The sequence below is a fragment of the Mandrillus leucophaeus genome, unplaced genomic scaffold (genome assembly GCF_000951045.1).
Source record: "Mandrillus leucophaeus isolate KB7577 unplaced genomic scaffold, Mleu.le_1.0 Scaffold225, whole genome shotgun sequence".
In the NCBI taxonomy this organism is placed as follows: Eukaryota; Metazoa; Chordata; class Mammalia; order Primates; family Cercopithecidae; genus Mandrillus; species Mandrillus leucophaeus.
The window spans coordinates 3,557,008-3,562,517 of NW_012102310.1; the positions used below are offsets into that span (position 1 = coordinate 3,557,008).

Below are 5,510 nucleotides of genomic sequence, written 5' to 3' on the forward strand. Positions count from 1 at the left end.
ACCTAAAAGTAAAAATCTTCCCAAACTCTTGCACAGGCTTTCCCTAAGCCAGAAGTTGGCAAACATTTTCTGCAAAGGACTAAATAGTAAATATTTTACATTTTGCATGCCAGGTGGTCTCTGTCACAACTATCCGATTCAGCCACTGTAGTGTGAAAGCTTCAATAGACAATACATAAATGAAAGAGAGTGGCTGTGTTTCAAAAAGCCTTTATTTACAAAAACAAGCAGTAGGCTAGATTTCTCTCATGAGCCACCATTTGGCAATGCTTGCCCTAAGCGGTAGAAGCAATCATATTCCTCGGTTTTATGTGTGTATTCTTCTTATAATATATTTGAAATAGTGAGACACCCAATTGCTGAATCAACTAAAAGTTGCAGCTGCTTACTTTAGCATTAACTACAACTTTAACACTACTTGGCTAAACTATGATTTGTTTGTTCTATTATTTCAATGGTAATAGATAATTTTGGGGTAATTTACTTTCCCCTTTTCTTATAATATTTTAGTTGACCTGTATTGTTTCCTATGATTTCATTTGTATGACTTTTTTCTACTAACTCAACTTGATATTGTTCCCTCTACCACTAAAATAGGTGTCCATTTGAATTAACGCTATACCTCTAGATCAACATACCTTTAGATTTCTTACATGACATATACTGGTAGAATAGTTGATAGTCAAATATAATATCTCCAAGCATCTTTACAATTTGTTAAGTATGTTAAGGGCTGAAAAGAGTCACTCTGTCCATTGAAAGTTTTTCATGCCTGAAGATGGGAAGTTTTTACTTCTGGCTCTTTGTCACAAATTTGTCACATTGGCTAGACTGTCTAAAATGAAGGAAATAAACAATAGCTATACTAGTGGTCTTTAAAAAAATAAGCAAATGAAACCAGTTTAATTCTTATCATTGGCAACATTGCCAATCTTAGTTTTATTAGTTTATTAGGTATTAGGTATAGAATCCAATTAGGCATTTGATTAACTGATATTGAAGATGTTACTCAAGGTAGAATTATTTACTATACACCTTGGTGGATGTAAGAGTAAAATCCTCTCAGAAGTACATCAAGCAGACAAATGCAATTAGAAAAATCAATCATTAACAGAGCATATAAGCAAATTATTGGAGAGGAAGATTATTTCCTGAGAAAGTAAATTTATAATATGCTAGTAACTTATCCTTAATTCTAGAGAGATCAAAATAGATAATAAAGAAAACCTAATGACTTAATAAATTATCTGTTTATTTGTTTGTTTGTTCAAAGGGAGGAACCTATCAGCTTGGAAGCGTGGTGGATTTGTTATTATAGTACTGTTGTTATTAACATTTGTGTTACATAAAAATAAAAATAAACAAATTATTGATAAAATTATTCAATACAAAATTAAAAGTTTTAGATACCATAAAGAGAAAAATTTGTGTTATAGTAAAAATGTTTTTATTTTATTCTCATAAATAAATGTTAGGTCTAAAGCCCACATTGTGAGAATTTTAAAAGAGAGGTGTTTTTCCACCAGTATTATGGCAGGCTACTCTTCTAAAAAATATTTTTTCCTTCATAAACTATTTAGAAATATAACAATCTTTCAGATTCACAGTTGAGTTCATAGGAAAACAAGAGAAAAATGCCCAGGGGCCAAAATCAGAGAAGAGTCAGGAAACCAGAGTGGTCATTTTGAACTGAACTTGCATCTGCCTCATGGATCATTACAAATCTCAGAAACCTAGAACCTTGGTCTCTTTTTTTAATTATTATTATTTATAGTAAACTTTATTTTCAATGATATTTCACTTAACATAATTTCAAAGTCAGTCTGTGGTCTAAGATGAGCCAAAGAACAGATATTCTATTTTTTCACACTGTTCCTCTGAGCAGGGAATGGGGTTTCAGGGTTCTCAATGTCAACACCTAACATTTTACCCTTGAAATTTACCTATAGATACAGAAAGAAGAGATAACATCAGTATACAAGAATTGATCTCTATGAGGGTCTCAATAAGCTCATGTTACATCCTCATTATAAACTCCGTAGGGTTATAATGGTAACAACTGATTTTCCACCCCTCTGCCAAGTTTGGTGTCTTTTTTTTTAGGTAAAATGTCAAATGCAAAAATGCTGCACTTATTTCTCTTAATACATTGAAAATATGGAAGATGCAGATTTTTAAACCTTCATGAGTCCAAGCTGGAACATGACTTCTGCCAACGCGTTTCTGGCGAGACCCTGGCTGCTGTGCCCCGCGGCTTGTGCGTGCTTGTGGGCTGCGCGGGCCTTCGGGAGATGGGTGCGGATCCTTGGAGAATGCAGGCCTAGGGTAGTCTCCTTTCTGGACTGAGAAGAGAAGAATAGAGAAGGGCCCCTTCCCATTAGTGCCTTTGCACTGGTTTGGCTTTGGCTACACAGCACTGGTTGTTTCTGATGGGATCTTTGGCTATGTTAAAACAGGCAGGGTGCCGTCCCTGGCTGCAGGGTTGCTCTTCGGCAGCCTAGCTGGCCTGGATTCTTACCAGCTGTCTCAGGATCCAAGGAACGTTTGGGTTTTCCTAGCTGCTACATCTGTTACTTTTGTTGGTGTTATGGGAATGAGACCCTACTACTATGGAAAAATCATGCCTGTAGGTTTAATTGCAGGTGCCAGTTTGCTGATGGCCGACAAAGTTGGAGTTCGTATGTTGATGACATCTGATTAGAACCTTGGTCTCTAAAGGTCACTCAGAGTCAAAATAAAAACAAAAACTAAACAACAACAACAACAAAAATACACTGCACCTATGCAAGGAGAATAAATCACTGAGGTCCCTGGGGCTCTTGAAAGACCAGAGTTACAGTGCAATGGAGGATTGAGAAACAAATCTATTTAATGCCTTAAGGAGCCAACAAGGAAGAAGTCTGTGTAATCTGCAACATGAAAAAAAATTTCTGTGAATTAAAACCCATAGTACCTACTCGGCTGTAAGCTTGAAGTTTGCATTTATATTACCTATAAAGTACATAAAATTAGAAACATAAATTATAGTGGTTACAATTTAGTAGCCTCCAGAGATGTGGCAGAAGTAAAAGGAAATATTTTCTCAAGGGATATACCTACATGCCAGGTCTCAAAGAATTTACACAAAGTCCCACGAAACATGGATTCACAAGCCCAAATTACAGAGAACATAAAGAAACAGCCCACTATGAAAGAAGTCATCAGAAACATCAGACAGTGTAATTAAACCTGCAAAAATATTTAATTGGGAACATGAGAAAAAATTTTAAACATAAATTAAATATATACATAAAAAAGAAGAAACTATAAATGTAAGCAGATGGATCTGAAAAGAACAAAATAGAATTTGTAGTAATAAAATCTATAATTTTGGAAATTAAAACGTAATGAATAAATAAAATGTGTGTGACCCAGCTGAAGATGAAATTAGTGAACTGGAAAATTAAAAATGAAGAAATTACATAGAACATAACAAAGCAAAGCAAAAAAAAAGGAACTTTACCTAACAATTATGAACATGTATTCCTCTCAAGTACACTTGGAACAATGCAAAACACTCTCTAAGAAGAATGTAATAATTTAGAAAATAATAAAAGCAATTTAAAAAGAGCAACTGGAAATTTAAAAATACATTCTAAAGAATAAGTCTTATGACAGGAAATATTTTGAACTATACAATTATATATAGCAAACCTCTGAAAATAACCAAAGTGAAAGAAAACACACATCTTAACCACTGGCATGGAATAAAATTGTGAGATAAACGTTAAACCAAAGCACTTAGAAACAGGCCAAGTTTGGGGGTGCACACCTGTAATCCCAGCCCTTTAGGAAGCCAAGGTGGGAGGATCACTTGAGGTCATGAGGTGTAGACCAAACTGGGCAACATAGTGAGACCCTGTCTTTACAAAAAATTTTAAAATTTAAGAAATTAGCTGCATGGCGGTACACCTATAGTCTTAGGTGTGCAGGAGGCTGATGTGGGAGGGGGCCTTGACCCTAAGATTAAAGGCTGCAGTGAGCTATGAAATAAATCCAAATAAAATGGAAGAACTGGAAAAATGAAGATAAAAGCAGATATTAGAAATTAATAAAGCCATAACTTTATTTTTTAATAAAGACTATCATAATAAACAAATTTTGACAATGATCAAGAAAAAAAGAGACGAGTAAATATTGCTAAAAAGGAAAAAGAAAATATAATAGACTAGCTTCTTACCTTGCACTACACACATACACACAGACGTACATGTATCAAAATTACAGATTGATTAAAATATGAATAAAAACAAAATTTACAGAAAAATTGTACAATAGCTTTTGTTAGGAAAGGATTTCTTAAGATACAAGAACCAGTAACCATGAAAGAAAGATAGGTACATTTCGCTGCATTAGCATTAAAAATTTCTATTTATAAAATGTGACAATTACAAGGCAGACAGAGAAAAAAAAATGTTGCAACAGATCCTACATTGAATTTTACATTCCAGGTACATTGGATAACGTTCAATGTAATTGACAAAGATTCAGTGCATAGACTTTATAAACACTATCTCCAAATTAATAAGAAAAAGATAAAAATATGGTAGAATTTGAGCAAAAGGTGAAAGACATTGCCCCCAAACCCAAAACTATGAAAAGATTAATTTCACTATTAACAAAGAAAATCCAAGTTAAAACCACAATAATATATAATTTTATACTGGATTTGTTGAAAAAAAGTTTCATGATTCAAAAGGATGGATACATTAAAACTACATTGCTGACAGGAATGTGTTTGTATACCCTCCTTAGAGAGAAAATTGACTATACACTGGTAAATAAAAAGTGCATATGGCCTATGAAATCACACTTTTAGGTTTGTAGTCCAGAGAGACTCTTGAACGAGGTAACATGCATAGTTGCAATCTTATAATAGTCATAATAAATTATACCATATTTGGCTGAGCACAATGGCTCACGCCTGTAATCCCAGCACTTTGGGAGGTCTAGGAGAGAGGATTGCTTGAACTGAGGCGTTTGAGATCCGGGCAACATAGTGAGACCTTGTCTGTATGAAAAAATAAAAAAATGAGGCAGGAGGATTACTTGAGCTCGAGAAGATGAGGCTGCAATGAGCCACGATCGTACCACAGCACTCCCGCCTGGGTGACAGAGCGAGACCCTGCTTCAAAAAAAAAAAGTATATCATATTTACATAATAAAATACCATACAGGAGTGCAACCAAATGACCTATAATCATTGATGAATTTCACAAATGATATTAAGTAAAAAATTATTGCTCAGGGATATAAATAAAGTGTCAAAGAATTACACAGACAAAATTAGGTGGGTGCTTTCTTCTGTGGAATAAAGTATAAAATAAGAGAGTTTTACACAGAGACCTTTAACTCCATTAGCTGGCTAATGCATTCACCATATTACTTATATACTTCCCCTTGTCTGAAAATTTGTGGAGTAATAGATACAAAGGAAAGAGAAAAGATCTGCTAATTTTTTTTTTTTTTTT

At 34.1% G+C, this 5,510-nt stretch overlaps 1 pseudogene; it reads left to right on the plus strand.

The window, feature by feature from the left end:
* Window positions 1-2,312: 2,312 nt before the first annotated feature.
* LOC105540698 lies at window positions 2,313-2,701 on the plus strand (annotated as a pseudogene).
* Window positions 2,702-5,510: the final 2,809 nt, after the last annotated feature.